This window comes from Balaenoptera borealis (assembly GCF_965194805.1).
Source record: "Balaenoptera borealis genome assembly, chromosome: 4".
Taxonomy (NCBI): domain Eukaryota; kingdom Metazoa; phylum Chordata; class Mammalia; order Artiodactyla; family Balaenopteridae; genus Balaenoptera; species Balaenoptera borealis.
Genome location: NC_138861.1, coordinates 81208630 through 81236349, shown reverse-complemented (window position 1 = coordinate 81236349; position 27720 = coordinate 81208630). Strand labels below are relative to the sequence as shown.

Sequence of the window (27720 nt, the reverse complement as noted above, 5' to 3'; positions counted from 1 at the left end):
CACCAGTTTATAACCATTTGGGATTATACTTTACTATTTTGTGAATTGGCTCTTGATTTTAGTGATATTTATGCAGCAAGTATATTTTATTTATTTCTTTATTATATACTAAATAAGTATGATAATATTTTCATAAATGTCTTCAAACCTTTTCAAACCAAAGAAAAACTAGGTAGGTCAAAAAAAAGTGTCATACTAAACTTCTTATTTCTTGAGTGTGCTATCAATTTCTTTTCGTGAAGCTGTCTTTTTTTTAAATTTTTATTTTATATTGGAGTATAGTTGATTTATAATATTGTGTTAGTTTCAAGTGTACAGCAAAATGATTCAGTTATACATATACATATATCTATTCTTTTTCAGATTATTTTCCCATATAGGTTATTACAGAATATATAGTAAAGTTCCCTGTGCTATACAGTAGGTCCTTGTTGATTATCTATTTTATATGTAATAGTGGGTATATGTCTTGAAGCTGTCTTAAAGCTAATTTTGGGGGCTTTTGTTCCAGGTCATGTGCTTGGCATTTTCCCTTATCTCTTTCAATACTCAAGACAGTCCTCTGAAGGGCATCTATTTTTTCTGTTTATTCATAGAGAACTAAAATTTAGAGGGTATATTTGATTTTCCAAACGTCGCACACACAGAATTGGCTGGTTGCAGGAGTTGAATCAAAGTGCATCATACTTACAGATCTGTGCTGTTCACTAATATGTAATACTATTTAAACTCATTAAATGAACAGTTCAATTTTATTTAATTCTATTCCATTGAAATTTCAGTGATCTAAAATTTTATCTAAAGTTATGTTTTTGCACACACTTAGAGGTAATAGTTAATATGTTTTGGAGTGTAATAAAATCGAATGCTTTCTAAGCAAATCACATTTAAAATCGAGTCTTATTTTTTTCTACCATTCCTTATGCCAGTTCCTGGTGAAACATTAAAAGTTTAGTAACTGTATAATAAACTTGTTTTCCTTGACCAGTAATAACTATAGAGTTTTACCCTTATAATAGGAAAAGGAAATAAAGGCTTCTAAAAGTACAAACAACCAATCATAAATTTTGACTACACTGAATAAAAATCCCTGTACATTAAATAAGACTGAATTTTTCTATGGATTACATGTTTTATCTGATATAAAAATTATTTCTTTGTGTATCTATTACAGTTCTTCCTTTATGATTCTTATCAATATAGAATGAGTTAAAGTCTGTTACTGTTTTTTCCTATTCAGTCTTTTCATGGAACATTTTATTCTTGTAGCAAGAGTTAAATTTTTTTTTATTGAGGAATTATTAATGCTACTGTGAAAATTTTGCATACTATAAAAATTAAGATACTGACATTATTTATTATGCTAAATACATAAATGTAGTGTGAATTCTGTCCAATGGACAGGAATACCTAATTTTTAAGAAAACCATGGTAAGAAAAATTGGGGGATTATAATTAAATTGAATCATGCATCTCAAAATTAAACACTCTATTTACATGACAAATATTCTTTTTTTTAGCCTTTCATGAGTTAGGCATATTTGTTGGCAAGTCAAATGATGAATAAAATTTTACACAAATTATAATTAAAACGTTGTTGCCCTGTGAAGAACTATGATGTGTTATGAGAAAGAATAGAAGTAGGACATGACTTAGGGACATTAGAGAAGGCTTCCCTTAGAAAGTGACATTTTAGTTGATTTTTAAATAACGACAGGCTTGTTCAGGGGACAAGAGTGTCAACATTAAGGAGTGGTATGTACAGCCCCCAGATCTATAAAAGGACCTTATTCCCACATGGGCCTTTAGTGGATACCTCAAGCTATAAGCTTAGCATATTCGGTGCCTTGATTCAGTCCTGTGCCTGCAAGACCTAGGTTACCCATCAAGCTCACACAGCAACATGGAATTGAGCCTGTGTGTTGTGGGAAGGGGTTTCTCAGAAAGCCTGTTTGGAGGAGGTTGAAGAATGACTAATAAGAGAATCGGTGATAAGAAGTAAAGGTTACTCTCGTACTACTTTTAATCAGTCTAGAGGTAACAAAACCATTGAGCACAGAGACTTTGTAAGAAAACTACATTTTATTCATATAAGAATTTATATGGCCTATAATTTGTATAAACACATTTCCTTTATCATATAATTGCATGCAGTGTCATAGAACACAATTAATTGCATGAAGAAAAAACAATTTAAAACAATAAATATATTTTAAAATATAAACATATAATCATTAACACCAATCAGCTTAAAAACTTTACCAACTAAAGGTGAGTATATTTTCTTCTTTTTTTAAAAATAAATATAGGAGTTTTTAAATGGTGACATTAAAATTTATAATATTTACTTATAAAATTTAGATGAATTAATATTAATAAGATGAATTAATATTAATTTAATAAGATGAATTAATATTAATTTAAATGTCAACAAAGAGACAAATTTACAGAAGATATGAACATTTATAACAACAAATAAAAAAGGCAAAAAGAAAGTTCATTGTATTGTTAACCAAATAAGAGCAAATTATAACAAGAAAGGAATAGCCCTTTAGATTATTTATTGGAAAACATTCAATACTGTATATCCAATATTGACAAAATGCAAAGGAATTGAGCATTACAGATATAACTGCTGGAGGGATTCTAATGAATAATAGTAAGCACTTGGAAAATAAAATCTTAGCACTAATCATATTTGAGCATGTAATTTTACTTTTAGATATAAACCCCCAAAATAATTGAATGAGTACACAAAAAATAAAAATAATTTCTAACATAATAGCATTATATAATAATAAGCAAACATTTATAACCATTTTATGTTTCTGATACAGAAAAAAATGCATCCTCAGTTTTACAAAAATAAACAAAAAAATGTATTTGTTAAAAAATGCATAAACGGAGAGGGGAAGTAAGAAAGAGAAGGGAAGGCAATTGGAGGTTAATCCTTTCAAGAAATTCATGTGTGAAACACATGCCTAAGAATTTTCCTTGAGGGGCAAGGGAGCAGGGGTATTTATACACCAACTCCAGTCAGTAATTTGTTGAAAGCTTTCCTGGGGTGGGGGCTGCGGTAATATCGCAACACTCTGAGCCTGCTTCAGGTGCTCCAGGAGGGCAAAGAGGACTCAGTAAGAAGAGATAAGGTCCTCAGGTGCCTGGCTGACTGCAGTCCCACTAAGGGTATTACCCAGTAACTGAACAGGGGTCCAAGTCTCCTATATTCTAGCAGTGCTTCACCTGCACCAATTAAGCACTTTTAACTTCTCAGTATTATCCATTGCCTTTTAAATTTTTATTTGACCTCCTTCTACATATGAAATAACATTTCAGAGAGGAAACTGAATCATATATTCATGAGTTTTTGGAGGAATCACACAGCTAGTGGCAGTTTGACTTAATATCCAGGACTCCTAACTTTCAAGTCAGTTCTCTTTACACCTGTGAACCTTCTTGGTCCTTCCTAGACATTCCATTTTAAAAATTATCAATGCTAACATCAATATATTGCTCTTGCCTTGAATACGGTGATACTGATTTTCTTGTCAAACTGATGTTCGTTTGATGATATCTCTACTGAAACAATACACCAGTACAATCTGAAACATGTGAGGATGAACCTGAGATCCACATGCTTAGATGAGTTGTGTCCTAAGTGTCTTCAGAACATGCATTACCAAAAAGATCCACTACATTTTCAGAGTGGGGTGAGAGGCCTCTTTGGCAATATAAAGAGTAATAAGCTCTTTTTATTTTCTATGTTTTCAGATAACCCTATGGTGGAAAGAAATACTGTTGTGAAACAGGTCAAGAAACACTGTCTGTATTAAGGGCTGCACAACAAGAGTGAGTGCATTAGGTGGGCTTTCTTCCAATCAGGCATATTTCTATATCCCTGAAAAGGAATATTCAGGGATGTGGTAAATGGAGAAAAAGCCTATAATGTGACCCTGTTATAGTAAGTAAAATTTTCCCTTGAGTATTAGCTTTCCCTTGCAAAGAGCCAGCATAGAGGTTTTGAATAAATGGTTACGCCAATTGATATTCCCCACCCCCAAAAAAACCCCAAAAAATGCATAGAGAAAAGACATGAAGTAATCATGCCAAGAATTAGAAAAAATGACAGGATCACAATTGATTCACTTTTATTTTCTGTTAAACGTTTAGAAAATTATCAAATATTTACCAATGAGTTTTTTCTTTTTTAATATACAAATTAGGCAGAGCAGAAGTCAAGCTCTTTAGAGTAAAAAAGAATTTGAAATATGTTGAAAATTCTAAGCATTGTAGTAGCTTAGATTCCTGATGAAAAACAAAGGGTTTATTTCTAAAGCCTGCATTGTTATATTCATTTGTGCTTTTCACAAGTGTTGGAGAAGAAATACCTATACTCTTCACAGCCAGATTCTCTAAATGCAGTGATAAAAAGCCCTGAGTAAGGAGGAAGGCCAGCACTTTGCTTGCAAACCCAGTGGTAGTTCCCAGGTTGTGTAAACTTCTGCAAGGCACTTAAGCCTCATGGGACCTTAATTTTCTGATCAGGAAAACTACATAACCAATTAGCCTCATTGTTGTGTCACATGAAAGTCATGTAATTCTATGCATATATTTAAGGCATTATGAAAATATAGAAATCTGTTATCATCATCTCTGAAAATGTACTGAACAAGTTATCTGGTAGTTTTGTTGACACAGGCAACTGTGTGCCCTCTCAGTTGTCTTCAAACCTTCTCTGAAGTTGAATCTTTGCTGGTGAGAAGTTTATTATCTAAAACTACAAAGGATGCTATTTTTTTTCTGTGCAAACAGCAACTTGAAATACAGAAAACTAAGAAAGAAAGGAAGTATGGTGGGCTAAATAAACCCAGAAAGCCTAGGAAAGCTCTTCTCCCCTAGAGCCTGCAGAAGGAACCAGCCCTGCCCTCACATTGACTTTAGACCAGTGAAACTGTTTTAGGACTTCTGTCCTCTAAACCATAGGAGAAATAATTTGTTCTGTTTTAAGCCCCCAAGTTTGTAGTAATTTATTACAGCAGCTCTCGGAAGCTAATACAAGGAAGGAGGGACAGAAGGAAGGAGGGAGGAAAGAAAGAAAGAGAAAAGGAACATAGTCACAGCAGCCTCTAATCTGAGAATTATACAGCCAAACCATCAGAGAACAATTTCATGAACTTTTCTGGGTGATGACCACAGGGCTTACCTTGTAAACATCCACTTACATTTAAAATTGTTGTGTATGCTATTTTAGGTTGTTTATACCTCTATAGGAAGAGAGATTGCCAAGCCCATTTTATGTTTAAAAAAAAGTTCAAGCTATAGCTTGATGGAGTGGTTTCTATGGAAACAGACTTCAAAACCTAATATAAGGGAAAAAAATATTTTCAGACAGCAAAACGCTAATGCTAGTCTTTGGCTGTGTTATCCTCTTTTCTTTTTTTCTTTCTTTTTTGTTTTGTTATTAGTACTCACTCAAAGTGCATCTTGATTTTTGCAAGTTTGCTCTGCGAGTATATAAAAGCTTTATTAATACAATGAATTGTTGGCTAAAAGGTAGAACTCTCTTTGTAGCATAAAAACCTCTTCTTTTTGTTAATTTTAAAATGTTTGAAAGTATTTTTTCTTATTCTTTCCCTCAAGACATCCTCCTACCCAAACACATGATCCACCCTCAAAATTTCTGTTGATATCATTGAGGCAAGGACTATTTTAACACATATCCTTTTAAAGCAATAGATTTACTGGCATCATTGTAGAATAGGTAAAGGTGGTATAGCTTGGCATTAAATGGAAATGGTCCTTAGCTCTTAGGTAAAGATAAAATGTCTGCAACTTAGTGCACTGTTCCCATAATTGGAACAACTTAATTAAAAGCTTGCTGAGCTCCTTATCTCTGATAACCTATGGAGCATTATTCAATATCTTTTCTTTTTTAGAATGGGAAATGAAACTGTGGTTTAAAATCAGTCTAAAATGATTTTATCTTAATCTTTTTTTTAGAAATTTATTTTTCCTAATTTAATCCTTCACACAGGTATTAATGCCAACATTTCATGACCCTTGATTTACTAGGGGGTCTTCTGTCTGTGCATAGATCATTATCATCATCACTGCAGGTATCTTTCATTGCATTTAATTATTACATGCCAAACACGGTGCCCCAGGCTTTATATGCAACTTACCAATAGGTAAGTTTACTTTTTTAATCTTTATTTTATAATTGAGAAGATGGAGCAGATTGGAGAAGATTTGTTAGCATGCCCAATGTTATGTAGCTAATAAGTAAGAGACAGTCTGTCTGATGAGAGTAACTTTTCTTCAGCTGCCACTCTGAGCCCTGCAGTTTTTACTGTGACCTGGTACAGGCAGAGGCAAAGGAAGTGTGATGCCAGAAAGAGATACCATGGAGAAAGGTAAAGAGCAGCATAGATTAAGAGGTAGCACTTTAACAACATTCTCTGAGTGAGCAAAAGTGGGGTTTCCAGGGAAGCAAGGGAGCAGCAGGGCACCATGTCTATTTCTTTAAATTTTGTTCTTAAACCTTAAACCTAAAGTACCCAAATGCTACAGTAGTAAAAAAAAAAAAAAAAAAAAAATCATCTCCTTTTTTTTAAGGCTTTTATTTAGGGCTTCTTAATATGTTCACTAGCAGCTCAGAAACAATGATTATTTGGAAGGAGAATCACACTAAGTTTTGTAAAATGACTCAAGAGGAGAGATGTGGAAGTGGTCTGTGTTATTTTGAGTTACCTCATGTTCTAATAGTAGGTCTGTTGTTTGGGAAATAGAATTTGTTTTTTCTCAAATGGATTGTGTATGTACGTCATTGAATATACATTTTTAACAAGTATTCTGTAACTCTCATAGCTGTTTTTAAATGTTAAATTGATTTGATCTGGTCATTTATGTTATTATCTTTTCACTATAATAATCATCCAAGGATAAAAGCAATAGCTTCAAAAACACACACACCCCTCTCTTGCCTCAATTATAAAAGCTATGTTAAGAAGATTATTTATACAACACAAATAATACAATTCCCCTATTTTTATAATACAAACATAAAGACTGTGATATGTACAGAACATTATACTATGTAAGCATGTTGAGATGAATAAATCATTTCATTGTCTCCAAAACATTACACTGCAGACAGGACAGAAAGGAATATTTCCCGATAATCATCCAGTGCTAAATGTGACAAAGGCTATAAGCAAAAATATATATAAACAAAATCTGCAGTGGCATCAAGAGCCATTCATATAAACCAAAAACTTCAATACAAAGCAGGGTTAAATATATCAAAATATACAAAACTCAGATTCAGTCTTCCTGATTTCTAAAACTGTTAATTTTATGATTAGACCCCAGATTCTCCTGAGTATTGAAAAAATATATAAGCTTTACTGCATCCTTCCCTACAAACAACCAAAAGCCATAATCATTTATCTCAAACCTCCCGCAAATGTAGCCCAAGATCTAGCTTCCTATTCCCATGGCTCTGGGCAGTGGCCATGTTGTAATTACAGGGGATCCAGCATAGCAGGGACCTGTGTGGCCCCTGAAACTTTTTTAAACCACTACTGGGGACCCACAGACACTGTGTTACCGTTTCAGATCCCTTGAAAGGAAGGCACTCTGCCTCCTCAAAAGGATCCATTCAGGTAACTAAACACTCTAATAAACCTCTGAGCCAGTGAGTAAATGAGATACATCTTAAAGATACCAGTTCATTTCATGATATATCTTGAATCTTATTTGAAATGAAAGGATTAGCCAGCTGTTACCATGTTGCTACTTAGGAAAAATATTTTAGTGGCTTATAAATATTACTAATAAAAATGTAATGTTTCTTATAAACTATAAAGTCCATTTTTCTTAAGTTGATCCATAATTAGAAAAAACATTCATTGCTGTTGGTTTAGGATAGTGTGCTCTCCAAATATCTGGACCATCTTTCATTTTAAAGAAAACTTGAGCCAGGGAAGTAAAAGATAAATCATATCATTCAGTTTTACCTTTTTTTAAAAATAAAAGATAACATTAAGAGCATTCAGAATGAAAATTTACTTGATTTTTAAATTATCATTTTGTTTTCAACCATAATTACTGCTGCATTGTTAGAATTTTTTTAAATTAAACTTATAGTAAGTTTGGATTTTAAAAATATATATTGAATATAATATAAACACACATTAAAATATTTTACGTAAACAAAACAAGTTCTTACCAGCAGAAATGTGTTTCTAAACTGCATTGGTACATGCTCAGAATAATTTTGAATTCATTTTAATTAGAGCAAACTGCTTACTCTCAAGATGTTGACAGGCTTTAAAGATTTCCACTTTAGTGGTTTAATGTGGCATCAATGTTACATTATATCTTGTGCAAAAATTTCCTTAGCAACAGGCAGCAAACTGTTCATTTCAAGAAACCCAATAGAAATAAAAGAAATTGTATAATGTTAAACACTACAGCTTAATATGTATAATTATACCCAAAAAGAATATAGTGTAAATTAAAAAGATTTTAAACCTCCATAAACAAAATGTGAACTACTATACTGTATCAACAAAAAAAATTCAAAATTTTATTTTAGGGGTACAAAAGAAAATGTGTCCCCATACCTAAAGAATTTGAAACAACAGGTATATTATTAATGAAACTGACACTGTGCATCCTTGAACAAGAAAGTTATTTTACCATTTTTAAACTGTATTTCTACCTTTGTGAAACAGATGACATTGACTAGATTAGATCTAATATTCTCATAGTTCTAACAATCTATGATTTTATGATTTACATCTCTCAAGTTGATTGGTAAAGATTTGACCAGACCTGATTTCTATAGATGATGTAGTATATCCCACTAGACCGTAAAACAAATAAGGTCATAATAGATACATGCTGCTGACATGGAAAGGCAGAGTTAGTATCTACTCTGACTTATACTTAGATATTTTCTAGAGTTTTATTGGTAGTGACCAGAGTTGGGGATTGGTGAAAGAAGACATGAACTAGTACATCTTAGAAAGTGTTGACATGCACAATCTGAACCAGACATCAAATCAGATAAACTTTCAAGTTCCCAGAGAGGATCCCAGGCATTTGGTATTGTTATGGGTAGATGGAAAATCTTGGGAGTTCATAAGAGCTCCCTTCCCCTTGCATTGTATCCTGAGATAGAAAAGAAATGGGCTCACGTGCCTTTGCATTTCTCACATTGATTGTGTTCTTTTGCTTCTTTCAATCTTTGGTTAATGTTTATCCTTTTTCATATTTCCATAAAAAATATAGCTGGGACTGCCTTGTAGTCGTGATGGGCTGCTCCCTTTTCTAGACAGCAGCCACTCTTTTAGCACTTGGCCTCTTCAATAGCAATAAACAGTCATCCCCACCCCACCCCATCCAACCCACAAATAAGACAGTGACAAAAGAAAAATTAAGCTGGCATGCAATGCAAAACAAGTGTCATTTTGTACACATTCAAACTAGGTATAGAAAAACCTAGACATCAAGAATAGAAGTTGAAAATACAGTTTGGGGAGCGAAGTCTGGTAAAAATAATGTAAATTTGTGCTGCCTTTCTATAAGTGTGTGTTCTACCTCAAATAAACAGTAGAAAAGCTTCTGAGATTCATAAGGCTATGATAAGCATCAAATCCAATAATACCTAATTGACATAATGCCTAGCACTCCCTCAATTCATGTAAGCTATCAGTGTTTTTGTTATAATCATATTAATTCAGTAATAATCATCATGATTGTAAAGCACTAACCTAAACAAATATGCTTTAACTTTGTGAATTGGCAGATGGTGGATTTGAAAGGCACCAGGGAATCCTCAGTCTCAAAATATCTACTCCAATACACATCTAGCGGAATAATTGGTATTCTAGATTTGATACTGAAGCCATTGGTCCTTGGGACATTTATCCATTTACTTTATTTCTGGAGTGTCTACTATATGTAAGCTACCATTTTTGAACACTATCTTGGCAGTACTTACCCCATATTAATGAGTTAAAAAATACATATATATATGTGTATATATATATATATGGCTTACCTTATGCAACAAGATATTTAACAGACTGTCAAAGACGATGAAGTTGAATGTCCTGAAACAAGAACACAAAGAGGTTATATAGGGGGAAAAATCATTCATTTCCTACAGCTCTAAGATACAGTGACCACAGAGAAAATAAAATCATCATCCAGAAAGAATTACGTTAAGCTAGGGACAGCTACATGGACAAATATACATTTTTCCTTCACTTTCGAAAGGTCTTTCTTTTAGACGAAATGAATCACTAAGTAGGGAGTATATTTTCCACTTCAGAGAAATACCTTCAGGTTTTGAGTCAGGCACCCTCCCATCTAAAATCTCCCAAATGTGACCTGAGGCAGTCATACGCATCAGATGATTCTACAGATACCCTTTAGGAATAACATAATACCAACAATAGCAACATTCAAAGGTCCAGACATCTGGTAAGGGAAGAGAATCTACAAGTAAAAAGAGCTCTAAAATTATTCACTAACAAGAATTTCTATTATTGAGCACTATTAGGATATTACCTTCCTGAAGTTAGGGATCTAAGCCAGACAGTGTCTTGAAATCTCTCCAAGATCTAAAATATGCAAGTCAATGTTGACAGTCACTGTAAAATGTAAAGAAAAATAAATGTACTGAAACTTGCAGTATTAGAAAGTAAAATTGAACAATCTGCTAGAAATATAGATGTGATCCAATACAGTTTGGCCAGCCAAACCACTTGGATTAAATCATATATTAACGAGAGTAGAAGCATGATGTTTATTGGTTTTGTTTTAATTAAGCCAGGTAGAGTGACTGTGAAAGTAAAAAAAAAAAAAAAAATCTATTCTTTGATTAAATGGAATTTCATAACTGAGGTTACATTCCCCTTGAGGTAGCCCAGGATTTGGATTACATTGAGTTTTAGTCTGGGATTACATGGGATAAGGGTGGCTGAAAGAATTTGCCTAAAATTTGAGCTGGGAAAAATTCCAATATGCAGTCAAAGCTCAGGGGTATTAAATTCAGCAGACAGAGAAGAAGTAGCAGAGCCTTATTAACATCTCACGTTGGAGGTTAGGCATGGTACATATCAATCATGCTGCTGCCTGCCGAAGCTTCCCTACAACCATATTAAACAGCTAGTGCCTTTAAATCTCATTTATTTCCAGTTCAAATAATATATGGCCATTTTGGTAGCAATCATAGTGAAAAATCTTTGCCCAAGCTTAAAAATTTTCTCATAGATATGAAATTACCAAATGTAAATCTCATAAATAGAAAATCTTTTGCAATCAGTCCATTCAGAACCAGACTTCAGCCAGCAGCAGGAAGTGGGATATACCAACTCTAGAACCACTTACCCTGAGTGGCTTGGCAACAAACTTTTACAAATCTCTGACTCTAGTGACTGGACCAAATGCAAAACATAGGTGAAATTAGCTTTTGATATGGTTCTTGTTCTCAGGACTTAGACTGTGAGTAAAAGGCACCAGAAAGTACGTGGCATTTTCTCTCCTAACACCAGAAAGACAAAAGTGTTAGCTACAAAGGGACATAGATTACATACCATAGATGCAGGAAAACTGATTCAGTGCAGCCTTCTGATGGCTTGGGAGGATCATTATTATGGATTTTCAAATAAAGAATAATGTAGTTCTCATTTTTGAAAATAAAAGAAATTGCTACAAAAAACATATTAAGAAGTTCCAAGTTTCAAAAAAGTTTCTGTGTTAGTCTGAACCATAAAAATAGACGAAATCCTCTAAAAGTAATGCTGTAGAGATTTTAAAGCCTGTCTAGAAGCCAGTGCATACAGGTCTACATTGAATTGTATGAATGGATATACAAACTTATATATATATATATATATATATATATATATATATATATATATGGATATATATGAACTTATATACATATATATATGAACTTATATGTACAAGATTTTCATAATCTAAAATAATCATTATTCTAATAAATTTTTATGAAAAAAGCCTATTGGCATTCCAAAGACATTTAAGAAGCTTCCCAAATTATACCATCATATTTAAATTTAATTTGAAACAATTGATTAAAAGATAGGTAATTTGACAAACAGACAAATTGTTACAGTGTACTTATGAAAATCCTTCTAGAAAAGCTGGTACCCAATATTAGTCTTAGGTAGTAATCAAATAAAAATGTGGCTTTAGGTTGCAAACTGAAAGAGTGTAAAGTATCATTATAATATTACAGATATAACTAAATGTAAGAGAGTAATAACATTAATGTCATAGATTTTAAATCTTCTCCAAACAAAATTCAGCAATATGTAGAAAGAATTGTACATCATGACTAAGTGGGTCTTATTCCAAGGATGCAAAGCAGGTTTAATTTTTTTAAGGTAAAATTGACAAGTAAAGTTATATTAGTTTCAGGTGTACAACATAATGATTCGCTATTTGTATATATTGCAAAATGATCACCACAATAAATCTAGTTAACATTCGTCACCATACATAATTATACATGTTTTATGTGGTCTGATGAGAACTTTAAGATCTACTCTCTTAGCAACTTTCAAATATGCAACTCAGTATTTTAATTATAGTCACCATGCTACACTAGGCAGTTTCAACATGGAACATGGTGGGGTTCCCAGAGGTAAAACCCAAGAAACTGCAGCCTGGAGTAATTTCTCTAGATAATTCATACTCATCCTCTAGCAATTCATCAAAAGTACCATTTATGTGTTACTACAAATTTATGGCTCTAGTAGCTTCTATCCTAGATATGTAAATCTTGGTGTGACACTATGGATTTGCCTTTCTCTATATATTTTAAGGTTGTGGTTCTTCTGAATCCTCACACCTCTAAGAAGTCTAAGAAAAGTCATTGATTTTCAGTATGTTCAGTTAGTTTGTTTGTTTGGCCATAAGGGCAGAGTGACGACTTCCAAGCTCTTAACATGTCTGAGCTGAAACCAGAAGTCCTACCCAATTGACTTTGGACAAAAGTAAAAAGCAACTCAGTAGAGAAAGGATAATTTCAACAAATGGTACTGGAACAAGTGGACATTTGTATGCAAAATATTGACTTCATTCTCACATCTTACACAAAAATTGACTCAAAGTGCATTATGGACTTAAATGGAAAAGTAAAACCTATGAAACTCTTGGAAAAAATAGGAGAAAATATTTGTTATCTAGAGCTAGACAAAAACGTCTTGGCACCTAAAGTGTGATCTATAAAAAGAAAAACTGTAAATTGGTCTCCAGTAAGTTATAAACTTTAGCTCTTAAGAGGATGAAAAGATAAGCTGAATACTAGAATTTGCAAGCCACATATTCATCAAATGACTAAGGTCTAGAGTATATAGAGAACTTTCAAAACACGACAGTTGATAAGAACCAACAATCCAATTAGAAAATGGGCAAAAGTCATGAAAATATATTTTGCTGAATAAAATATACATATGTCAATTAAGCATGTGAAAAGACATTCAACGTCATTAGTCATATGAGAAATGCAAGTCAAAACCACAATAAGATGTCACTGCATGTCTATGAGAGTAGCTAAAATAAAATGATGACAACAACAAAAGTTTGTGAGGAGCTAAGGAAACTAGATCACTCATGCATTGCTGGTGGGAATGTAAAATGGTACAGCTGTTCTTGAAAATATCTTGGAAGTTTCTTTAAAAAGCAAAGCATGCAATTTTCATAGAACCCATCAATTGTATTCCTGTACTTTTATTCCATAGAAATGAAAATTATGTTAACATACACACACAAACATGTACACAAATGTTTATGTCAGATGTATTTATAAGAGCCTCAAACTAGATGTCCTTCAACAGGTGAATGGCTAAACAAACTGTGGTATATCCACACCATGGAATACTACCTAGCAATAACAAGGAATAAACTATTGATACACACACAACTTAGATGAATCTCCAGAAAATTTTGCTGAATGAAAAAAAAAGCCAATACCAAAAGGTTACATACTGTATTATTCAATTGATAGAACATTAGTGAAATGGCAAACTTATAGAAAACAGATTAGAACTGGAGAACAGATGACAGGGATTAAGGATGGGGTAGCAGGTGAAGGGGACTGGTGTAGCTATAGAATGACAACTTGGGGGTTTTGTGGTGATGGAAATTTTCTGTATCTTGACTGTATCAATGCCAATATTCTGTTTGTAATATTTTATTATCTTTTTACAAGATGTTATTATTGGGGAGAATAGGTAAAAGGTCCATAGACTCTTTCTATTATTTCTTAAAGCTTCGGATGAATCAACAATTATCTCAAAATGAAAATGCTTGACTAAATTTTTTCTAATAAAATTATTTTTCACTATCACTTTATTTTTATTTCTGTAAATTATTTGGAAAAAAAAAGATTCACTGGATCCAGAGGGTAAATGGCAATGACTACTTTTCCTGATATACTGTGTGATATAAAATGAAATATCCAATGTGAAACAGCCGATAGTGATTTTATTCCACAGCCTGTGTCATTAAGAACTTACAATGGTATTTACAGAAATAGTTTTTTCTTTGATGTCATTGATTGAAGCTGCTATATTTATATAGACATTTCTTTACAGATGTTGTGAGATATTATCACTTCTTAGGACTACAACTGAAGCCTGTAGAATGAAATATTTTTCTAAATCATAATCACAATCATAAAGAAGAGAGTATACACATTATCATATATGAATAGTGATTCCCATGTCAATGACTGACAAGAGTGTTATTTGAATATCGCTTTCTGGAATGTTCAATTATTTATTGTCATGTATTTGCTACCCAGAGGCACAAAGGAATCAGAATTCCTTTACATGAGTTAAGTAATGCAAATACTCTTTAGAGTACATGAACTATTATATTTCTCAGTCGTAAAATTGCCTTCAGGCTCTAGGTCAATCATCTTGCATGGAAAATTTTCTTGTGATATGCAGGAGGCATCACATCTGTTTCTTTGCCTAAAACACAAGAGGTAGTTGCTATATTAAATAAAATACCTTTAAATTATTGAAAGCCTGAAAATTTCCTAGTGTAATACTTCCCATATTCTGAGACCACTTCCCATTTTTTATTTAAATGTAAATTATACAAAGTTAACCTGAATGCAGAATCATATGAACCTGTTACTTTGTCACTTCTGGACACAATGAATCATAGAATTTTGATACTGTAAATATCAACTCACAGATAATAATTTAGTCCAAAACCCATATTTGATCGAGAGGGAAGCTGAGTGTGAGGGCTTATGTAACTTGCCCAGAGCCCCAGAATAGGCAGAGTAAGAAGAGAACTAGATCATAAAGAAAGGGTACAGTTTAGATTATTAATATGGTGCATTGCAGAAATTTTCACACCTCTTTATGCCATGAAACTAAATAGTAAAAGGGAATCTTATTGCTCACAGTAATTTCACTATCAATTTAGATTTCATTTCATTTAAAATGATTTCCTAGAACCTCATACGGTTATAATATATTCCCTTTAAATGTGCTTCTGTGGTCCTCTTATTTGGAAATCCAGCATGTAAAACAGATTTTTTTTAAGAGCTGCTTTGCTCACTTTCGTAATCTTCATCAGACAAGTCCTTGAGGGAGATTCCATGAAATCCTTGGTTCTCCTCTTAGCCCAATTTGAAAACTACTGATCTGTATTATTAAGCAATAAAAGGGCATATTAAAATTCAGCCTTAATAAAGGCAATGAACTTGCATTCTATGAAGATGTAGCTTAAAATAATATAGATTAACATAGACTTTGTTGACTGGAAATTCAGAGCATGGTTCATTTATTTCTAGTGGCCTGTCCAAGGACTAGGGTAGGACTCAGAGACAGGTCACAAATGCTCATACCAGTTACAGAGCCCTCTTCTTTCCTGTGTATAAGGCCTGCAAGAAGATATAGAAGAGGACATAATGGTTCCAGATGAGTGGGTCACGTAGAAGGTGTTCCACCTTTCAAAAAGATTCCTCCACATGTAGTTAAAACTGAAAGTCACTTGTGTCATTAATCTTCTCTTTTAATTTAAACACCATTCTGTGCGATAAGAGAATTAATTGTATTATATTTATTAGTTGAAAAATCGTTTTCCCTCATACTTGAGAATTATTTAAAGCCAAAGAATTATGTAAGTTGACTTTGTATCCATAGCACATGGACTAAAATATGCAAAGAAAGAAATCAATTAATGAAAGAAAAAATTGAGCAGTAAAACAAATAAAAATGTCAGGGTTTATTATTCAGATAATATACATATAAGGTTTTATAGACTGAATCATTTGTACTCAGCAGTCAGCATGTAGTATATCTGTGACTTCCTTCCCCAATCTAGGACAAACCTCATTGATTTTCCATGAACCTGTTAACGTAAATCACAACTTTTAGAAGACTTTGCTTTTGACATAAATATGAAAGTCTCTGTTGGCTAATAAATATGCTAGAGTTGAACATCTAGCTTAATGGGTTCAAGTAAAATCTGACTTGAAGTGATCACTGATATCTTTCTTTTAAATAAATGTTTAATGAAGTAATGTTAATCTGTGTATTTAAGCATGTGTGTCAATATGTGGAGCTGCTGCATTTAAAAATCATCACCCAGGAGGAGGCAAGCAGGAATGCTAATTGTATGCTACTCTAAAATCTGTCGTGTCTCTGTATATTATCTTAGCTACAGAAAAACGGGGAAATCTTCATTGCCAATTCATCAATGACATATTTTGTGAATACCTATTATGTGACAGACTTCATGCTGAATGCTGAGAAAAAAAAACAAAAACAAAATAAAACTGGCTCAGAGAGGAAGGTCCATGTTATTTGCTAAATAAATAAACAAATATTTAAAGAGGCTGAAAATGATTAAGGCTTTCATAGCTTAAAGGGAATAAGTTTTATTCAGTTAATATTTTGTTGAATAAGTAATACATAATATGATAATGCTTTGCTAATATAATAGGTTCTTGTATCAATATTCAATTAAGAAAAGAGTAACATCAAAGGCTGGGACAAGCTTGTCTTAAATATTTGAGAAACATGCTTGCACTAGTAGCGGAGAACATGAGGACAAAGGAAAGGATGAAAAAGATGAGATAATTATTAAACTTTGTTTCAAAGGGTAGCCCCACACTTGTAGTGAATACCACCAGAAAAGCCAAATGTTGATGGTATCTGGCCAAGCCTTGCCTCAAGCGTCTTTTTAACTAGTTAAGGAAACAGAAGGCATATATATATTATAATATATATATAATATTATACATATAATATATTATAATATATGTATAATATTATACATATATGTATATTATATATATTATATATATATTTCTGCATAACAATGCAACTTATAGAATGTTAAGTACTCTAACATAGCAATGTGACGTGTAGAGTGTTAAACACTAGTAGTGAGGTTGAAAACATCTATGCTTCAGAGAATTACAGGCTGAGAGGGTACGGTCCAAACATTTAGACAAATTTCACTGGGTCATTCCTTCATTAATTCACCATTTAGTAAGCATATACTTTTGTGCCAAATATAGAATCTAAATAATAATGCATTTACACATTTCTTATCTTATGTAAACTCAGAGTTTGTGGGGATGAATGTTTGGAAAAATAACAGATTAATGCAATGCAGTAATGTAAGCACCATGAAAAGGGGAAAAATAGGTTGCTAGAGGAAAAAATAAAGTAGTCATGCAACTGAGGATTTGGGAAGCATGGAAAGTTTTTCCATGGGAAGGGACATCTACATTGGAACATAATTTAAGGGTAAAAGTAGGAGATGATATGGTGCAGAGACTGTTGTAAATGTAACTAATTCTGTAAATAAAGGCCCAGATTATAAGGAGAAAGCTTAGGTCATTTGAAGAACTGTAAGAAATTCAGTATAATTTTTTTTTAATTAATTAATTTATTTATTTATTTTTGGCTGTGTTGGGTCTTCGTTTCTGTAAGAGGGCTTTCTCTAGTCGCGGCGAGCGGGGACCACTCTTCATCGCGGTGCGCGGGCCTCTCTCTGGAGCGGCCTCTCTCGTTGCGGAGCACAGGCTCCAGACGTGCAGGCTCAGTAGTTGTGGCTCACGGGCCTAGTTGCTCCGTGGCATGTGGGATCTTCCCAGACCAGGGCTCGAAGCCGTGTCCCCTGCATTGGCAGGCAGATTCTCAACCACTGTGCCACCAGGGAAGCCCCTCAGTATAATTTATATGGGTTGTCTCACTTATTTTTTAACCACAAATATATTAGAAATAAAAGACAGAGAGATGATAGATGATCAACTGATAGATATTATCCACATTTTGCAGATGAGGAAAATGAGGTTTAGGGAAATTTTTAAAAAGTTCTCTAAGTCATAATAGAAAGCATCAGAGGTAGGATTTGAACCCTGGTCATCTAGTTTAGAAAACCTGAGCTCCTAACAATGCCAGTGCTTTTCAAACACAGATAGAAACCTTCATTTTGCAATTATTCCAAAAATCCAAACTTAGATGACAATATACCAATTTTTACGTCAGCTGTATATGTTACCCTATGAAGAGTCTGCAAATTTTCATAAGGACAGTGGCAAAATATTTAATGATTCTAAAGTAGGAAATGTTTTGCAATTCAAAAAGATCTCAAGGATATAATTTGAAGAAACTTACTTAGCAGGGGAAAATGGGAAACCAAAAAAATGTATTAGAAAGTTGTTTTAGAAATCCAGGAAAGAGAAAAAGGGGCAGGTAATTGAAAACGGGGAGAAAGACATACAAAATCACAAAACTTAAAGTTTATATATTTGGAAAAGAAAAATGTGATTGTTTTTTATATGCAAGAAAGTGATATAAAGTTGAGAAAAATAAAGAGGACTCATTAAGAAGACACTATCATGTTAGTCAAAAAGTTTGAAATTCAGCATTTATGTAAGAAGATCCACAAATTGTTGTTGAGCAAAGAAACAATTGTGCAAATGTGTTTCAGAAAAGTTAACTTCTGAGTTGCAATTTGGATTGGAAAGAGGACCACTGGACTCCATTTCTGGTTGAATATAATATTGGACCATATAAAAACCTTTCCCAGCACACCATAATAAAATATTAGGTAACTAAAAATTACATTTTTATTAAACGACTGAGCACTTGGAGAAAAAGTGCAGGAATTTCTCAGGGGAGAGAAATATTAAAACATACATACAGAAAAGTGATGGCCTTTCTTTAAGACAGGTATTGGCTATATGTGAAGTCTCAGTATCTTCCCCCTCAATTTTGCTATGAACCTAAAACTGCTTTAAAAATTAAAATCTTTAAAAAATAATATAATAAATAAGTAAATATGGAACAATATCCTTAATATTATAAATCAGTAGGGATTATAAATTGTTAAAACCACTTTGGAAAATGGCCATGAATAAAACTAATAAATGTGATCAAACTAAACATCAATAACAAAATCAGAAATAAAATCAGCCTATCCAAGAGACATGAACAAACAGCAATCTGAACAAAGTAAATACAAATTGATATCGCCAAATTTCTAGAAGTCAAAAATAAGATTAAAAAACCATGTCTGAATATGTTGGATAAGGCTAAAAAAGGGTTCACATGAAGATTCATAGTTTCAAATACCTACCAATAAGAATTAATAAAGATCATCTGTATGCTGATGATTTCCAAGTTTAAATCTCTAGCCCAAACCCTTTGCTTGCCCTTTCAGACATGCACTATTCAATACATGGCATCTTCATGTCAATTACTGAGTCTCTCATTCTGAACACTGCTATAATCGAGATCATCATAACCCTCCCTCCCAACACAAGCTCCTCCTGCAGGCTTTCCCATCTCAGGCAGTATACTGAAACACCATTTCTTCCAGTCACTCAGGCCTTGAATCCTTTTCCTCTATATCCATCAGCAAATTCTGTTGGCTCTGCTTTCAGAACATATCCACAGTTTGACCACTTCTCAGTACCAGAGCTGTCATCCTCCTGATCAAAATTGACATCATTTCTTGTCTGGATTTTCTCATAACCTTCTAACTGGTCTTCCTGCTTCTGCCTTGACCTAAGCCCCTGTAGACCACCCTCAGCAGAAGATAGGAATGATCCTTTCATGATGTAGAATTGCTTATATCTCTCCTCTGCTCTAAGTCCTCCAAAGGTTTCAAAGTACAGGCCAAAGTTCTCACTAAACCCCACATGATTTGGCTACTTCTTTGATCCCAAACCCCGTCACACTCTCTCTACCTTGCTTGGTCGGCTTCTGACATGTGCCTCTCCTGCCGTCTCCTGGTCAGAGCAGATAAACACTCATGTCAGGGCCTTTGTATTTCCTATGTTCTATTTCTCTATATCTACATGGCTAATTAACTCACTTCTTTCAGGTCTTTAGCCAAAAATCACTTTTTCAGTGAGGCCCTTCCCTGACCACCTTAAATAGATGTATTAAACAGTCTATTATTTCATGTTGTGTTTCTCTGCTGCTTTTTCTCCCTAGCATTTATCATTAAGTATTCTTGATATATTTGACTTATTTTCTTTGCTCTTTGATCATCTCTATCACTATAATGTAAATTCCTTGAGGTCAGGAGATTTTTTTTTTTTTTTTTTGGCCATGCCTTGAGGCTTGTGGGATCTTATTTCCCCGACCAGGGATCAAACTTGGGCCCAGCATCGAAAGCACTGAGTCCTAACCACTGGACCAACAGGGAATTCCCAAGGTCAGGATATATTTGTCTCACTTTCTTCACTACTGTATCTCTAGCACTTAGAACTGTGCTGGCATATGATAGGTATTGAATGAATATTTGTTGAATGAGTAAATGAATGAATTCCATGTATATATAAATTTCAAAAACAAATGAAAGTAAGCTATTTACTGTTTAGAGATAACCATGAATATGACCTAAATACAAAAAACAGTAAATAATGAACAAGTATCATGGCAGTAGCCACCTCTGGGGATGGGATAAGTGAATGTAATCAGAACACCCACAGGTCCTTCAAAGGTATTAGTAATGGCCTTTCCTTAAGATGGGTAGTGGGTCCATGCTGTTCATTATTGTTATTATTTGTACTGTACATATATATTATAGAAATACTTTGATTTTAATTTTTTAATAAAAGAATAAAAGGAGGGAATAAGGCAGGAAAGGAATTCCAATAAAAGCTCATTTTAACATCAGCACTCCTTCCCATATGCATGGGGCAATGAAATCTCAACATTGCAAGTCAATTCTTGGTAATATCTGGGCAAAGGTAATCTAAAAGGAAAAATGCATTCACGTGGCTTAAAAATGAAGTCAGATATAGATTTGTATAAATAATATTCAGTACTCAAATACAAACAAATATATAGATAGGCATCTCTGTTTCTATATATTTTTAAAATATCCACACAGATCTTCTCCCCAGAAGCCAAACATTTCTGAAGAGCAAGTCACATACAATGAAGTAAGAAAAAGATTTATCGCATAAACAAATATGTGGATCACAGTCTAAGAAGCAACATGGAATGTGTTTTAATGCATTAATATAAATCCACTTAGTTATTTGGTAAATAGCACTTCATAAACCGATTTTCTCAGAAAATCACTGAAAGCAAGATAATTTAGACCTAATGTTTCCAAACGAAATAATTTTAAATTGTACAATGTTAAAATATTAAATGTAATTAAGTAATGACACATTTACAAATGTTCCATAATAATACAATGAGTTTCAGAGGCCTGGCTTGTGTTAATATACTTGACTGCTTATTCTATATACAAATCACAACTAAATAGATTTCAAGAGAACCATTCGATGATGGTGTGATTTATGCAAATTACCTGATTCAGTTTCAATTAAGTTGCTTCAGCAATTTAAGGGACTAATTTGATGAGCTGAAAATGTTTCCCTTTACTAGGATTTATGAAAGCTTTAAATCAGTTCCCTATTGTAAAATGACTAAAATGATTGGTAGAACACCATGAAACATTTCTTCAGTTTTAACCATTCATTTTTTTTGTGTGCTTTAAACTCATCATGTATTATGTAATTGTATCTCTTGACATTCTATATATGCATTACATAGTTTATAAATCACATAGTATGATAGAGATTATAGCAATAGAATCATGATGCATGACATAAAGGCTTTTGCCTTTGGTTGAAAAATCTAATTTGATGTATTATGTCTGAAATAAAGGGAAAAGAAAACTTTTTATTCATAAGTAATAGATCATATTTGTACTTATGCAACATTTTTGGTGACTATTGGTGTCTTTTAAAAAAGAAAAATGGATAACAGAAGAACTCCAACCTGGCCTTTCTTTTTCTCTAATGTGTTGAATATCTAAGATAAAAATCCAGCAAACATATAAAAATGTTTCATTTTCCTAGGACAATGGGATGCTAATAACTTTTATTGGAAAGTGTGATTGGCATCAGCAAGATTTTGATCAGCACTTCCCAATCCACAGACTGTCAATTCTGTACTGCAGACGTGTGTGATAAAGGCTGTGGGAAAATAGAAGGCTCCAGTGAGCTTTATGAGTAACTATGTACCTCCTCCCTGAAAGTTATTCTTAAGTAAGATCAAAACCATTTTTTGGAAAGGCATTTTATCAATTGCTCTAATGTAATAACATCATTTTCACTTTTTCTCTTATGTTCCATGTGCATTTCATAATTTCTTTTCTTTATTATTTTGTTTTAAAGGGGAGGAGCAGTGTCATAACTTTCTCCCCATCAGACTCATCATGAGTTTATTCCCAGTCTTGTAAATTCTCTGAAATGTGCCATATCTGAAAACTTTAAAAAGGTTTAAACCTTTAAAAAGGTATATCTGAAGGCTGTAAAAAGAGACCTTTATACAGGCTTCAAATACAGTGTATTTTATATTTTAAAAAACAGCAAGGGGCTTCCCTGGTGGCGCAGTGGTTGAGAATCTGCCTGCCAATGCAGGGGACACGGCTTCGAGCCCTGGTCTGGGAAGATCCCACATGCCGCAGAGCGACTAGGCCCGTGAGCCACAATTGCTGAGCCTGCGCGTCTGGAGCCTGTGCTCCGCAAGAAGAGAGGCCGCGATAGTGAGAGGCCCGCGCACCGCGATGAAGAGTGGCCCCTACTTGCCGCAACTAGAGAAAGCCCTCGCACAGAAACGAAGACCCAACACAGCCATAAATAAATAAATAAATAAATAAATAAATAAATAAATAAATAAATAAATAAATAAATAAATAAAATTAAAAAAAAATAAAACAGCAAGAATATAACACAATGACAAGCACAGAGCATAGCAAACATATCAAATAAACACTTCCTATTAGTGGTAACAAATAGACAACAAAATGTGCCAGTGTTTAATGAGTTTCTCTCATAATTTTTCTTATCTTTCTTCCATGACTTTTTTTTGAAATTTATTATCAGATATTTTAAAGTTTGTCAATCAGAAGGCATCTAAGTAACTGTGTTGCTCTCTAAGGTTCTGAAAATCAAGTGTGTTCCCTATACTTAAATCAGTAATAAATTAATGACAAAAAGGTGATGCAAAAACAACACAAATGCATTAAATAGACAAGTATTTCTAAATACGGATCCCATACTTCTGTTGGCATAGAAATCTAAGAATCATTTAGATCATGTAATCACCTCCAACTGCAAACTCTAATCCTTGTTTTCCTTATTACTAGGCTATACAAAGATCATTTGTGCCTTAGCCTAAAAGATAACATTATCTTTAAATAGATAGATAAGTAAGTAGATAGAATTTCATTCCAAGAAATACCACAGAACTTCTCATACATCTTTAATATTCTAGAAGAGTTTTCTAATAATGAACATTGAGGTTTTGCTAGCAGCAGTAACATTGAAGAGTAAGCGTTCTGAAAAGTATGGTATACTACCTGGCCTCTAATTTAGTATCATAGTTATACTCAAATTATTAAAATTACACACTTTTAACTCAAACCTAGGTAATTTTTATTGATATAGTACAAATAATAATTTTGAAGTGTGTGAATTTTAACTGACTAAAATTGCATTTAAAATACATAAAATAAGACCCTGGACTTCCCTAGTGGCGCAGTGGTTAAGAATCTGCCTGCCAATGCCGGGGACACAGGTTCGAGCCCTGGTCCAGGAAGATCCCACATGCCGTGGAGCAACTAAGCCCGTATGCTACAACTACTGAGCCTGTACTCTAGAGCCCACGAGCCACAACTACTGAGCCCACGTGCTGCAACTACTGAAGCCTGCACGCCTAGAGCCTGCACTCCGCAACAAGAGAAGCCACAGCAATAAAAAGCCTGCACACCACACAAAGAGTAGCCCCTGCTCACTGCAACTAGAGAAAGCCTGTGCACAGCAACAAAGACCCAATGCAGCCAAAATAAATAAATGAATAAATAAATAAATAAAAATTTTAAATGGGTTAAAAAAAAAAGACCCCAACAATTTTTGCTTTATGCCCTCAGATATGTTTATATGATAGACCATATCAGAATAAACATACGAACAAACTCCTAGAAAATTCCCTATGTTAGCCATCAGAGTAAGATTCTTCACACTTGAAGCAATATAGATGTAGAGGATTTTTAAAGAGAATGCCTCATTCTCTTCAAATATCGGTATAAATGTTATTTCTTTGGGAAGTCATTTAGAGATAAAATGTGACATACAACATGAATAAAACAAGAGAATAGAGTAGTCATGAGAAGACAGAATTTCCTTAGATTTCATTTGACTTTGGATTAGTATCAGTAATTGAATTTACCAAGCATTCTAAAATTTGCAAGAAAGGGATAGATGGGAATAAATATCGTATTAGGAATGCTATTCAATGCCTGTGAAAACTCTAAAAATTGAATTTTAACTTTGAAGCTCATTGTATGCAAACATGAGGAATGATTTGTAAGAGATTTTTGAAATAAATATGCTGGTAGTGTTATTGATTCCATTGCTTCATGTAACTATTAAAGACAAGAATGTTTCCTGCCATGTAACTCTCCTCAAGTATTTTGTTGAGTTACTTGCAATTTATCAGTGGAAGAAGAAATATTTTATTTTACCTCTTTTTTCCAGGAAGAAGTGGGAAGCTTCTTAAGTTTCATTTCTTCTTATGGTATAGAAAGAGCGGAAAATTAAAACTATAATACTGCAACATTCTTTACTTAGTCATGTCCCTTCCTTCTCTGTATTATGTATAAATAACACTGTTTCCTGGATCAGAGTGTCTGTATTTTGTATTTTTATCTTTGATTTCTAGTATAGATATAGGTTTCCCTAGCATTCTCCTGCAGGTTCTATCCTGTAATTTTTCTTCCTAATGAGAGAAATGAAGTCAATCATTTCTTGATCTGTCAAAGCATCTATTATTTTAAACAAAGCTAACCATTTCCACCATTTTGAGTATGATAATTCCATCCTTAAGCCATTTTTCTATATGTCCAACATCACACACAGACCCATGGGCTAGTACAATTTCTATTTATTTCTTGTCTTTTGTGGTTTTCCTGAGACCCTAACCTCATAAATTTCCTTTATATTACAGGGTATGAATTATTTTCCCACTGAAAAAAATAGTATTATTTAGTTATTTTCATGATCTTGCCATGCCAAACATGTCTAAAATTTATGTAACCACCTATTATAGTCAGAACATTAAAAGGAACTTCCACAATTGCCTTTATTAATTACTTCATATTACTGCTGGAAAGAAAATCTCCCAGTGTTTCTTGTGGTTTGATTTATGCCTTGCTTCTTACCTTCTGCTAGTTCTCTCTTGCTCCACTCATTCTTTTTGACGCAGTGGCAATTAAAATCTATTCTCTGCTTTTCCTGTTGGTTTTATATTTCAAAGCAGGGTCAAAAACCTTTTTCCATAAAGGGTCAGATAATAAATATTTCAGGCTTTGGAGACAGTGTGATCTCTGTCACCATTACTTAACTCTGCTGCTGTAGCATGCATGCCGCCATAGACATAATGAAACAAATGAGGGTGGCTATGATTCAAGAAAACTAAAAAAAAAAAAAAAAAAGTAGCAGAGAGGCTGATTTTGGGCTATGGGTTGTAATTTACTGTTTTAAAGAATTTAAATGTAACCTGGCATCTAAGATCTCAACCCTTCAGTGTCATTTTTGGGATGTGTTCAGCTATAAGTAAGGAACTGTCCACACCATCTCTCAGAAAGAGATCTTTACATCTCTCAAAAGTTCTAAATTAACAAAACATTTTTCTTCATGTAAGGTGCTGATCAGTACTGCTACATAAGCTCAAAATTTCATTGTATATGCAAATCTCTTGATCTGCTTTGTAGATCATAGCACTGGTATTTGGCCCTTGGGATCACAAGATGGATCCTATAGCTCAAGGCATCTTATCTATGTAGGAAGAAGGTGGAAAGGCCAAGGACATAGGAAAAAATGCTTCTCTAGCTGAATTTGCCCACTTTTTAAAGTGCTTATCAGAATCTGTAATCGACAATTTCTGTTTACATCTCATAGGCAAGAACTGAATCATACAGCACATGTGATAACCAAAAAAAAAAAAAAAAAGAAAGAAAAGAAATAGCTTACGAAATTGCACTGTTTTTTTGTTTGTTTGTTTTGTTTTTTTTCTTAAACACAAACACTCACTTTGGTTCTTTATTAATTCATGAAGAGTTTCCTTACTTTTTAAATAGTACATTGTGTGGTCTATATGATTTATTTAACTAGTCCCATAGATTATTATTTAGGGTATTTCCAAACTTTGTGGTAACTAAAAACATACTTATTAACATATGATTCCATGCAGAAGTAAATGTATTTTCAGGATAAGTTTCTAGAAATGGAATTGCCAGGTAAAAGAAATTTTTGTTTGCAAGTTTAATAGATCCTACCAGATTTTTTTTTTACCATAGAGACTGTACCAGTTTGTTGTCTTAACTACAATAGCTATATTTGTTTCTCACTTACAGGGGCAGAAGCTCCGAGGCCTCCTCCAAACTGCTTCTGCATGTGATTTGACCATGGTGAGGGGCGGTGGCAGTGGGCAGTGAGGACACTAGTCTTTTCAATCTTAGATGAGGTAGAAAACTGTATGAGTGTCATTTGCAGTTTCAGGCACTAAAAAGAGTCAGTTTGTTCAAAAAGGCCAGATTCTCATTCAATATCCACATAGAAAAGGTCTAGAAGTTGGAATTTTTATGAGCCCTGAATTTTAGTAGACATTAACTCAGCTGAGAAGTAGGCATAGATGAATGTCATGTTCTGACAACTAAGATTCACAATTCTCTGAGGGCTAGAGTAAGTAAAGTGGTAGAGGGGTTACAGGAAATAGTGTACCTTTCAATATTCATTAAAATAGGGAGAGCAGACAAAAAAATCCTCTTTCCCTATAGACTAAATATTTACATGAGAGAATGCTGTGTTAGCAGGCATGAAAACAACATTAATCTCGTTGTACATCTCCATCAGAGCTCTTGGTTAATCAGGTACCTTGTCAATGAGCAGTCATATTTTGAAAGGAATATTTTGCTCTGAGTGGTAGCTCTCATCAGTGGGCTTAAAATATTCAGCAAACCATGTTGTAAGCAGATGTGCTGCCATCTAGGCTTTGTTGTTGCATTTACAGTATTGAGCACAGACAGAGCAGACTGAGCATAATTCTTAAGGGCTCTAGGATTTTTGGAATGGTAAATGAGCATTGGCTTCAATTTAAAGTCACCAGC

At 33.6% G+C, this 27720-nt stretch overlaps 1 long non-coding RNA gene across 1 annotated transcript in view; it reads left to right on the top strand.

The window, feature by feature from the left end:
* LOC309628113 overlaps positions 1–23419 on the top strand; it is a 55730-nt gene extending 32311 nt beyond the window's left edge. The window contains exon 2 of the long non-coding RNA XR_014244174.1: positions 1175–23419. This is a non-coding gene — a long non-coding RNA (uncharacterized lncRNA). The remainder of the gene's footprint in view (positions 1–1174) is intronic.
* Positions 23420–27720: the final 4301 nt, after the last annotated feature.